Raw genomic sequence first — 12697 nt, 5'->3', positions numbered from 1 at the left:
ATGTGTGTATTTTCTTTTTAACACTGGATATCTTGTTTTTACATTAGTATTTGGGGGCTGAACAAGCAGCCCTTACTCACAGAAATAGCTTAGCTTCCATGGTTTTACTGCTGTGAATTCCGTGTTGGCTTACGACTCTGACTTGAACCTACCAAAGCAATGACATTTATTAACATTAAGGTTAGAACTGACATCATATCTACAGTAACATATTTGTTTGCAAGCACTTTATTTACCATGCAACTATTTTAATGTCAAGTCTAAGATGGAAGCGAGGGGAAAAGAGAAGAGGCAGTGGGAGCACCATGCTTTCACTTATTAATCTGTTGGGGTTCTTTTTTTTTTTTTTTAACTATGCTTTTAAGTTTATGAAAAGGTCATTCAGAGCTCTGGTTGGAAATTGTTTGGTGGGAAATTTTAACCAATAAACAATCAACGATAAACATGCAATGAAATATGTGTAAATACCCGAGATATCTGAAATATACCTGGGCCCCTATCCTATCAAGCGATCTGTTTAGTTTGATTTAAAAATACCTTCTTCCCTGCACACTAAATTCTGCTGTGGTCTGAGGCCCTTGTTTCCCATGAATAAATACTCCCGTAGACTCAAAGTGATTTAAAAAGAGACTTTGATATCAGAGAAATTTTCAAATATATTGGATATAAATAAAAACTCATTTACCTTTCACATGGTTTTCATTATTTATCTTGCTATGTTTCCTAATTAACTGAAGGTATTTGAGTTTAAACAAGACTCTGCCTCTTTCCTACTCTTCCTACTCGATTCTGCAGAGAAGTTAGAATGCAGCATTTGTGGTATCATCTTACTTTCCATGGCAACAGTCAGTGATGTTAGAAACACTGGATTGTAACTCAGAGAGGGCAAACCCCAAAGGCTTAGAAGGTCAGTTCAGACACTTACCTGAACCTATGAATTTCCCCAGTCTGGCCCACATAAGTTTTCCCCCTTTACTTACTCTTCCTTACCCTGATGACTGACTTCCAGGGTACGTCTAGACTGCAAGCTTCTTTCAAAAGAAGCTTTTTCCATGTTGTCCGCCTCCTCCTCCTCCTCCGCCTTGACCTCTGGCCAGGCGACGATGGGTGTGTTGAGGCCGGAGTCTATGATGTGTGGGGAAATGGCTACCCCACCCCCTAGGATTTGGTGCAGCTCCTGGTAGTAAGGGCAAGTGTGGGGTCCTGCCCCAGAGCGTGAGCTGCACTCTCTGGCCCTCATGTATCCATGGCAGAACTCTTTGACATTACTTCAGACATGTTTCAAGGTCTGGGGTGGGTGTCCACGCTCCGCCAGGGAGTCAGACATCCAGCCACAGATGTCTACATTGCAGTGCTTGGAGCGGAGATCCTGGAGTGTTTTCTCCTCACCCCACAGATTGAGGAGGTACAGGATCTCCACTCTGGACCAGGAAGGTGCCTGTCTCTTGGTCCCCCTGGGTGGGTCCTGGGAGCCCTGGTGCTGCTCCCTGCAAGGGCCAGGAGGGCCTTGGAGGCTTGTGGCTCCACCATGGGTGAGCAGGCCTGTAGCAGGGATAGTTACGCTGTCAGGTTGCTGCTCCCAGGCCTGTTTCCTGCCACATGGCTTGTCCAGGGTGCCTGCAGCTTTAAGAGGGGTCCAGGAGACAGAAACTATAGAGTTGTGATTACTTTGGACGGAGTGTCCACCAGGGCACCTGTGTTATTTCCTTGAGGCCTCTTCTTTCAAAAGAAAACCCTCTTCCTCTTCAACAGACACCTTTTTCCAAAAGAGCTCTTTTAGAAAAAGTTGTTTTCCTCATAGAAAGAGGTTTATCAATGTCGGAAAAATCCCTCTGTTCTTTTGATTTTCTTTCGAAAGAATGCAATTGCAATGTGGATGTAATTCAAGTATTTTCGAAAAAAAGGCTGTTTTTCCGAAAAAAACAATGCAGTGTAGACATACCCTAGGAGACTTTGAAAAAAGACTTTATGAAATAAGTTTCCTAAGGCCCCAGGATCCAACCAGGGAAGCAGATATGATTCCAAATAAACTAAAATGAGGCCTTAATGGCATCATACAAACCTCAGCACAAAACTGTTATTCCTTTTGCTTGACTGCAAAAAAATCCTCTAACAGAGTGAAATGGAGGGTGGTGTGTTTTTTTTTTTTGTTTTTTTGTTTTTTTGGCAATACCCTGAAAAGATTCCCAAATCAGATTCTAAATTTATTTAAGAGGGCAAGACACAAAACACACCCTATCACATCTTGCACCCCCACTTCACAGTTTAACCAATCTGCAGGCTGCAACCACTGTTGCTCTGACCGAGGCAGCTGCTCTCCAAGGAACACCTCTCCTGCAACCCCCACCTGACCAAAAGGCGAGCATGAGAGTTGCACCTGGAGTCCCTGCACACCCCACCCTGCCAGCTGCTCCATCAACCTGGGGAAAGAGGAAAGGGCCAAACTACTGCTTTACTCAACGGGAGTCCTGCATCTGCTATAGCCCTCTTCTCTCTTTGCTGATGTCTGCCAGAATAGTGCCAACCTGAACCTGTGTTCCTCTCTCTACTTTTACCATCACATATAGAAGGCCTGCACCCTCACACCAGTTACGGGAGAACTGCCAATTCTGAGACATCTTAGACACACTTGTGTATCACTGTGCAGTGAAGGGCTAAAATGGATTAACAACAAGACCCCAAAAGTTGTAAAGTGATAGGGTGCATCTACACAGCACCCTAAACTCAAAATAAGATACGCAATTTGCACTATGCATATTTTGATTTCAAATATTTTGAAATAATGGGTGTGTTTAAAAGATGTGGAGTAGCTATTTCAGGATACCTCTGGTATCCTGAAATAGCCCCACTGTCTAGACGTACCCATAGAGAAAGAGAATTAAACACAATAAACATAAAAATGTCTGCCAGTACATTCATGGATCGGAGAAACTTCAGAGACCATGGATCATATTAAGCTCAGAGATTATTTGATTACTGAATTGTGCCCAACATATATAAGAAACAGGGAAATCAAACTCTAAAAATTCAGTGTGGGAGTGTCACAAAATCTACTTATATTGAAAAAATATGTGCCACAAAGAGACATTTCTCTTGGCTATCCTTTGCTTGGGATACAAAATGTTGCCTATTAGGAAAGAAATTAGATTAAAAAAGAAGTGAAATATTATAGATATGTATACTCTTCCCTATAATTATTGCTAAAATAATTAGATATCCGAAACAATGTTCATATATTATACATATGTGCTATGGAAATCGACTTAATAAACTAATATTTCTTATGTATATCATTTTTAGACTGCAAAGAGAAGTTTAAAGATAAAAGAATCTTGCTCCTAAAGAAACAAATTAACTTCTCTTTAATATTGAAGGTGTATATTATTTAAGATAGTCCTGTATTCTTGTATTTTCATGAAAAAGGTCAAAACGTTTCATGTACTTATAGGAAATATACATAAAAGAGCCCTACACAGATACAAAATTAGTATCCACATTTGTATCTAGGTCTGCAAAAATGATCCATGGATATCTACAAATTTGGTTCTAGATCCAAAATTTGTATCCACATTCACACATATATATATATATATATACAGTAATTCCTCATTTAACACGTGCCCGCTTAACACGTTTTCGCGATAGCACAATTATTTTTTTAGGAAACATTTTTTTAATACACGACCGTTCCTGGAATAACACGATTTCTCCAGCTGGCCCGTTGCCGGCGGCTGCTTCCCCCGCCTCCCTGCAAAGCAGTGGAGGGTTTGACACTCACCGCACTGTTCCCCACTGACTCCCCCTTGCTGGATGCCTTGCCCCCTCTCCTCTGCCCCCGCTTGCAGGCCGGCAGCTGGGTTTTCCCAGTCAGCCCCTTGCCGGCAGCTGTGCGTGGCTTCCCACACCTCCCTGCAAAGCGGCGGAGGGTTCGCCACTTGCCGTGCCGTTCCCTGGCGACCACCCTCCCCTCCAGTCGCAGTGCAGGTCCTGGCAGACCTGTCACAGGGGCATACTCCCAACCCAATCCCTCTCTTCCCGTTTCCTTCCCCAGAGCCAAACACCTCCCCTCCCTGCTGTAACCCAGTCCCCTTTCTCCCCCAACCTTATGTCCTGGTTCCAACAGACACCACCGCTTGAAACACAACCCACACCTTTTCCATTATTTTCAATGGGAAAACTGACCCCGCATAACATGTTTTCACTTAACACAATCATTTTCTGAAACGTATCTATAATGTTAAATGAGGAATTACTGTAAACAAAAATGAGCCATGGATATCCATATTCACACATGCAGATGAGGATACCTGTGAATATAAAGCAGACATCTGTGGATTTGAAGGGCTCTATCAATATGTATCACAAATCTGTAGCATTTTGATTTTATATGTCCAGTTTATTTACAACACAATCAATCTTTTTAAAGTGTGGCATTACTGGATTATGAATTAGCTAAGAGTAAATAAAGAATGAATATATTTTGGAAGGGTGGAAAAAGACCATGGAATTGATTAAATTTCTTTGAAAGGTGAAAGTGTATTTTATAATTTTATACAGGGAATATCATATGCCTCACCTGGGCAGAATATTTTGAGACATCCAATTGTGAAAATTGTGGCATCACATCACAGATAACTCTTGGTGTATCTTTCACATTAATGAAAAATGCCAAGTTCCAAGACATGCAAAATTCAGTGTCTATTCTTGTGCATGAATTTGTGAGTTGGGGCTGCTTTGTGAATTTCACTCAAAGTGATTCAGAATACTTGATTTTGTTCAAAGAAAAGTTTGTATGAAGGATTTTCCACAACCAGGCAAGAAGATAAGGGTATTCCTGCTATGTCTACCATTCAGAGAATTTGAGCCATTAGATGAAGAATAAAAACTTAAGTTACTGTTGCAAGAAGAAAAAGACAAGGAAATGTAAGGTTTAGAACTGGTTTAAATAAAAACGGGCTTACCTTCAAAAACATGAAAATAATATTTAATATTTTTCATAATTTCCATCAACATGGCCATAATTTTTAGCTGTTTTCAATACACAAGAAAATTCAATCACTCTGTTAAAATTTTGAATAAGTTTTGCAATAAGTTTTCCATCTGTGGATATGTCTACTCTGCAACCATGGGGAGTGATACAACTCACTGACATATCTGGGCCAACTTTAATCTTGCTAGCTCGGGAACCAGAGCCAGGATACCACAGCAGTATGCACTATCATTCAGGTTGCTCCCCAAAAGTAATTAACCCTTGTTTGTCAGCCGATGGTCAGGGCAGTGCGTGGTATGTGTGTGTGTGCGTATCAGGGGGTGGAATGTAGCCAGACAGGAACCCTCCCTGTAACATCCATCTTGCTTGCCTGGAGCATATCCGGGCCTCCTGTCAAGGCTTCAAAGACTATGCTGATTTGACTATGCTTCAAAGACTATGCTGCTCTGTGTGCCCTGTATGCTCCAGGCAAGCAAGGTGGATGTTACAGGGGGGGTTCCTGTCTGGCTACAATGTTCTGGGTACTCTTGTACAACTCATACCCAAATGTGCATGGCCACAGTTGAATTAAAGCTAATTTGGGTGTGTCTGAGTAAGTTGCAGTCACACCTCATGATTGCTACACTGACATACCCAACAAAATGGAAACAACCTTGAAATTTCCAAATATTTCACAATTATTTTTCCTTTTTTTCTGACCAGCTCCAATATGTAATAAAGCTAGCCAGGCACTATGATAAAATCATGTCATTACTCAGACAGATACTTCCCAGACCAAGTGTATCAGAGCAAGGTGCTGCACACTGATTTTGATTCACTTGGCTTTTAAAATCTTCAGGTAGGTTTTGCTCCAAGGATTTGCAGTCCCTAGAAAGCCTTGTGCAGTTAGATAGCATTTTAGGTTTTACAACCCTCCATGTACTACAGGTAGTCCCCGAGTTACGCGGATCCGACTTACGTCGGATCCGCAGTTACGAACGGGGCACTTCCTCTCCCTGGTCTCGAGCAGACCAGGGAGAGGAAGGAAAGCGGCGGCGGAACGCGCGGCCAGCTGACAGCCCAGACGCGTCTGGGCTGTCAGCTGGCCGCGCGTTCTGCCGCTCTGCTCTGCTCTGCTCCGCTCCGCTCTGCTCTGCTCCGCTCCGCTCTGCTCTGCTCCCCCTCCCCCTGGTCTGCAGACCAGGGGGGGGGAAGCAGAGTGGAGCACGCGGCCAGCTGACAGCCCAGACGCGTCTGGGCTGTCAGCTGGCCGCGCGTTCCGCTGCTCTGCTCTACTCTGCTCCCCCTCCCCCTGGTCTGCAGACCTGGGGGACGGGGAGCAGAGCAGAGCAAAGCCGCAGAGCCCGAGGGCAGCAGGATAGCCACGGCGCGTCTGGGCTGTCCCGCTGCCCACGTGTTCCGCCGCTTTGCTCCCCGTCCCCCTGGTCTGCAGACCAGGGGGACGGGGAGCAAAGCAGAGCAAAGCCACGGAGCCCGAGGGCAGCAGGATAGCCATGGCGCGTCTGGGCTGTCCCGCTGCCCCCGTGCTCCGCGGTTTTGCTCCGGACGCCTGTGGTACAGCAGCTGGGGCGCTGCCGGTTGGTCCCGTAGCGCCGCTCTGGGTGCCACTGGACCAACCCAGCAGCACCCCAGCTGCTCTGCCCCAGGTGTCCCCTAGTCAGCAGCTGCTGAAAATGACCAGTGGCTGACTACAGGAAGCCCCTGCCCCGGGCTTCCTGGAATCAGCCGCTGATCAGTTTCAGCAGCAGCTGACTTGGGGATGCCTGGGGTTCTTAAGTTGAATCTGTATGTAAGTCAGAACTGGCGTCCAGATTCAGCCACTGTTGAAACTGATCAGTTTCAGCAGCGGCTGAATCTGGATGCCAGTTCCGACTTACATACAGATTCAACTTAAGAACAAACCTACAGTCCCTATCTTGTACGTAACCCGGGGACTGCCTGTACTCCAGAAGTGTGCCCTAGGCCTGAGACATCAAAGGGGGAGAGGATAGTTCTGCCTCCACAACCATTTCTTGTCTTTTTTGCTTGCCCATTGTAGGAATTACTTTTTGAGGTAGGAGGGGCTTTTTATTTTTCATGTTATTGCAATATGGATACCACTCCATGGAGCACAAGACAGAGATTATACACCCTCATTTTCCATGGATACTGAGCAGCCATTACAAGTTAACAACGTTTAGGGACTAATTAAGAGATCAGTTTCAAGAATCCTGAAACATTCGTTCTTTCAGCTTCCTCAGCAAGGAAGTTATGCTAGGTCAGACTCTTTGGCTGCGTCTAGACTGGCAAGTTTTTCCACTTTTGCGGAAAAACTTGCCAGCTGTCTACACTGGCCACTTGAATTTGCGCAAGAACACTGACGATCTGATGTAAGATTGTCAGTGTTCTTCTGCAAATACTATGATGCTCCTGTTCGGGAAAAAGCCTTCTTGAGCAAATGTATTTGAGCAAGAGGGCCAGTGTAGACAGCTCAGGACTGTTTTGCGCAAAAAAGCCCCGATGGCAAAAATGGCGATCGGGGCTTTCTTGCGCAAAACCACGTCTAGATTGGCACGGACGCTTTTCCGCAAAAAGTGCTTTTGTGCAAAAGCGTCCATGCCAATCTAGACGCTCTTTTCCGCAAATGCTTTTAACTGAAAGACTTTTCCGTTAAAAGCATTTGCGGAAAATCATGCCAGTCTAGATGTAGCCTTTGGGTATGTCCCTACTGTAGCTAAAAGCAAACCTAGTAGCGAGGCACCAGCTAATGCGTTAAAGATAGCAATGTGGACATTATGGCTCAGACTGGAGCTTGGCTCAGACTGTCATTATGGCTCAGACTGTCATGCCCTCACTACTCCAAGGCTTCAGAGCCTGAGCTCTAGCCTGAACCAGAATACCCACATGTTTATTTTTAGCACACTAGCTCAAGTCCTCCTAGCACAGGTCTGGCTACTAGACTTGCTCCCAGCTCAGTGTAGACATACCCTTATAGGTTCACACCCACTTACCTATTTGGGATCAACCTCTTTCACATCACTTTTGAATTTAGCCTATAATCAAATTTGGCCTATAATCACTGCAGATCCACTTGAATTTAAACAGGCAACTTAAAGCAGAAAGGTGCTGCTACCCTATGAACGTTCCCTGGAGTTATCAAATATCTGTTTAGCTCCATTTCCATTATTCAGTGTTTCTGTATGTGCATTTGGGGATAGGTCTACTCTTGGTGAGCAGAAATATGCATAGATATCAGCGGACCAGTTTGAACTTAATATATGGCACTCTTCTTTGACCATTTATGATATATTTTGTGTTTAAGGCCCAAGTAATAGTGTATCTATTTTTTTCTCTGACCTGCAACTTTTCCAGGAATCATTTTTTTCCACAAACACATAATACTAAGTGCATAGTTCAAGGTGCAAGTCCATGTACACAGGGGCGGATATAGGGCAGGGTGAACAGGGCGGCCGCCCCAGGCCCCGCGCTTAAAAAAGCCCCGCGCATGCGCGGTGACGTCACCACGCATGCGCATAGCGTCACGGCGCATGCGCCGTGGCAAAGGGGGGGGCCCCGCGGAGTTATGCTGCCCGGGGCCCCGCAAAACAGTCATCTGCCCCTGCATGTACAGACAGGAAAATGCAAAACAATTCAAATTTAAATTAGATGGCTTTTTTTACTTGGCTCTGGCACCAATGACAAAGAAATCTAAGATGCACAAAGCTATATGCTTCGTGTTTACCAAATATCAGAATGAAGCATTAAATTGCAAAATAAAAAATTCCCTAGAACAATTTGTTGTTCTCTCTAAAGGCTATTTCAATTATTATCATTATGAATTGATTTTCATAGTCTCTTTTCTTTTTGTTCTCATTTTGAAAGTTCTGTGCATCTTAGGGTGTGTCTACACTGCAAGGTTTAACTCAAAATAAGCTATGCAAACTGAGCTACATCAATTGTGTAGCTTATTTTGAAATCGCTAATTTTGAAACTGGGAGCATCTACACGACACTTATTTCGAAATAGAGCACTCTTTCCTCTCACTTCCCTTACTCCTTGTACAATGTGGATTACAGGAGTCCGGAAAAAAAGTCCTCCAGCTTGACAGTATTTCAACATTATTTCAAAGTAACTGCCTGCTGTGTAGACATGGACTAAGTTATTTCTAAATAACGATAGTTATTTCCAAATAATACTGCTGTGTAGACATACCCTAAGACACACAAGAATGCTGATACATACACTATATAGTTTTTGTAACAATATGAAGCAGTCCAATTAGCACTGAATCACATGACTTTGCCTTCTAGAAAGGGTGCAGAGGGAATTTATAAAGTAGGCTAAATTCTACTGCTTTAAAGCATGTGGCAAATAATGTGGCTTATTTACATGATCAGGCAATGTAGCCCTGAGCACATCTAGCAAAGGATTCCTTCCAATGTGATTTGCCTGCATCTTATTTCACAGTTTCTATCAAAACTAACTAAAGTAAATTAACTTTAAAAAGTATGTGCCACTTGTCATGGGCAGGATGTCCCAAGAGGGTTGATTTCTCCCCACAGGATTTATATCTGTAATGAAATGTCCTTTACAAAAATGGGCCATTCCTGCAGGTTGAGAAGCCCTGCTGAACGCAGAATGGCTACTGGTGTCAGTCTCCCGCACAAAGGCTGCAAAGTCTGACCCATAATTAATTAATTTTTTTTCTCCGTATTTCTATGGATTGTGCCCAATTATTACCAACAGTGGGCCAGACTGCCCCCTCTCATAAAAATAATAAAACCTGCTTGAAGTAATTAGGGGAGGAGGAAAGCTCAATAAACGTCCATTATGGAGCTCTCCTGGCACTGTCCCCTCTGTGAGGAAGGGCTCAGGTGCAGGGCAAAGATTAGAAACCGCAATCACTCCCAGCACCAGATCTTAAGTATCCACAGAAAAGGGCCCCCTCACTCAATCTGCTAAAAGCTGTCCTACAGGCACAGGGATTGCTCTGCTGGTCCCCTCTCCTTGCTAATGCAACTCCTATTGAAGTCAGACTGCCACTGACTGGGTCCCCCTGTGGATGCTAAGTGCTAGCTGAGCAGAGGAACCAATACGAGATAATACATCCCACAGCTGTACTTGCTTCTGTCCTTACTTTGGCATGGAAATTGAGGATTAGAGCAGGGGACTCTCTTCTACTTCACCCAACTTTCTCCAGCACTAACAGTCAACGAAACCCATTTCATGTGGAGTGTGACTGGGATATGTACAATTACTATCATATTTCCCCTTCCTGCACCTCAGCTTCTCTCTGATAACGCACAAGCTTAAACTTTGCCTTTCCAGAGTTAAATCCACTGCATTTCAATCCCAATTATTTTAGATAGCTAACAGTCATGGCCACAGAGAGAAAGCACACACACGTTCTTAGAATATAAATATTCGTATTTAGTGCAAGCAAGCAAATAAGGCAGTTTACAAAGAAATGGAAATACTTAAATAACTTTTTAAACCAACCTATTAGCTAGATAGACTATCAATGAAATCCTTCCAAAAACAACTTTCACATTCCTGCGGCTGCTTACAACAATGCACGTTCCTGGAAAATAAACATGCTTAATAACATCTGCATTACTGTCATAGAATTGAAATAGAACATTCTTTTGGAGGACTCGCATATATACTCAGTCTTTCCTCTCTGATGTTCTCCGAGACAATTACCTATCCTGTGGTGTATCCAAAACTGTAATGTTTGTATCCTGGGTCTCCCTACACTGACAGGTAATTGCAGAGTACCCCTAGCTATGTGTATGCAGCTACCAGCACAAATGCAATCTCCCAGTGTAGAGGCGCTGCCTTGCTCTCCCTCACCCCTAACCTGGCAGGGCTGCTTGCCACGCTGCTGCTGGCTTCCTGGGCAACAGAGGCTCCAGAACCTGCTGCCAGGGTCTAGCCCCGCATATCCGGGGGGAGCTGCAGGGCTCCAGTCCCATGCTCCAGGGGATTGCTGTGGAGCTCCAACCCCAGCTGGCCCTGGGCTGCATGCCCGGAGTTCTGCATTCCACTAGGGCTCTTGGACATTTCAAAGGAGGAATGCGGAAGTGCCTATCGACTAGTTAAGTAGTCGATGGAAATTCCATCGACTACTCGACTAGTAAATTAACCGGTATTTTACATCCTTAGTGCCAGGTAACTGGTAAGAGGATGCCTGTAGAGAAGCTGGTTCTCCTCCCTGCGACCTTCCCTAGTCTGGAAAACTCATTTGTCCAGGACCAGTCAGGTTCCAAGGGAGCCAGCTTAGGGAGGTCCAACCTGTACTCAGTATTGTCAGTACAAAGGTTTGTATTTCAACAGGGCATGGCTTGTTTCCACGTGCTTTTCATATTATACCTCTGCTGTGTCTAGTAGAGTGAGGGATAGGATTGGGAGACTCAAGATTCACTCATAAATAATTGCAGTCAATTTATTCAAATAAACTACACCACTATATCAAATAAAAGTGATAATGGTTAGAGCCCTGCAAATCCACGGATATCTGCTTTATATCTGCAGATGTGGATGCAGAGATCCATAGTTCATATCTGTGAAATGGATGCTGATACAAATTTTGTATCTAGAGCCCTGAAAATTTGCAGGCATCTGCAAGTATCCATACCCGCAGATGTCAGTACAGATATCTGCGGCTCATTTTTTCAGATACAGATGCAGATAAAAATTTTGTATCTATGCAGGGCTTTAATAATGGTCTTACATCCACTCTGCACAAGTCAAAATGACTGTGCAATGTGCAAGGCAGTAGAAAATCAGGCCCAATATATGCCATTTCCTGAATGGGTACCGGTACTAACTTCAAAAATGCCTGAGCTTTAGAAATCTCCATTTTGGTTCATTTGCAAGTAGCTAATGTGGGAGACCAGCTATTTTCCTTGCCTCTGTCCATTAGTTGAATATGAACTCTATTTCTCTCCCCCCAGCAATATCTCCCCCCCCCCCAACACATACACACCCCTAGAGCGGTATCAAACCCATAAACTGACATTTTTCTAAATGAAAGATGACTTTACTGACCATTTGACTTTGCTGAGTAAACATCAGGATCTGATTTACATGGTGGCGCCCCTCCTCATCCCACCCCCACCTGGAGCTGCTGCATGCAAGCAACCATTTGCCTTGGACCATAAGAAGAAAAAGGTTGGCGCAACATTGGTTAGTTTTTCAAAAAGCTATAGATTTTCTATTTGAGCTTAGCCCCACAACCAAGTCTCAATCCTCGTACTGTTACTAATAAGAATTGTTACCATAAACTACCCTGACCAGATAGCAAATGTGAAAAATTGGGACGCCGAGTGGGGGGATAATAGGCATCTCTATAAGACAAACACTCCAAATAGGAAGACTGGCACATCTGGTTACCCTACGACCAGGCAAAATACACTTCTTACTTCTCTAGGTTTCTACCCTTCTTCAGGTTTCAGGACTCAGGCCATCACCTGGCTCTTGGTGGAAGTTCTCTCAGACTAGGCCCTGGGTTGCAGTCTGCAGCTGGTACTAACTGTGATTACCTCAGAAGCTCTGATTAATGTCCAGACTTTGCAATTCTGTTCCCTCTGGGGCAATAGAGTGGTAATCAGTGGCCTAACAGCCTTCTTAAAACAAAGTAATAATTATTAAGAACAAAAATACTGCAGAGAAAAACAGATCTTAAGAACAGCTTATGTGTAAATATGATTTTCCCCCAAAGGTTTA

General features: G+C 44.0%; 1 long non-coding RNA gene across 2 annotated transcripts in view; it reads right to left on the bottom strand.

Annotated features, from left to right (window-relative positions):
• LOC112544103 (uncharacterized) overlaps positions 1–12697 on the bottom strand; it is a 33670-nt gene that overhangs the window by 5723 nt on the left and 15250 nt on the right. The window contains exon 1 of one of the 2 annotated variants that reach the window (XR_003087424.2): positions 686–784. The exons of the other annotated variant lie outside the window; for it this stretch is intronic. This is a non-coding gene — a long non-coding RNA (uncharacterized LOC112544103). Of the gene's footprint in view, positions 1–685; positions 785–12697 lie in introns of those variants that run through there. 2 annotated transcript variants of the gene reach the window in all.

This window comes from Pelodiscus sinensis, chromosome 2, assembly GCF_049634645.1.
Source record: "Pelodiscus sinensis isolate JC-2024 chromosome 2, ASM4963464v1, whole genome shotgun sequence".
In the NCBI taxonomy this organism is placed as follows: domain Eukaryota; kingdom Metazoa; phylum Chordata; order Testudines; family Trionychidae; genus Pelodiscus; species Pelodiscus sinensis.
The sequence above is the reverse complement of the archived record's forward strand: the minus strand, read 5'-3'. Positions and strand labels throughout refer to the sequence as shown.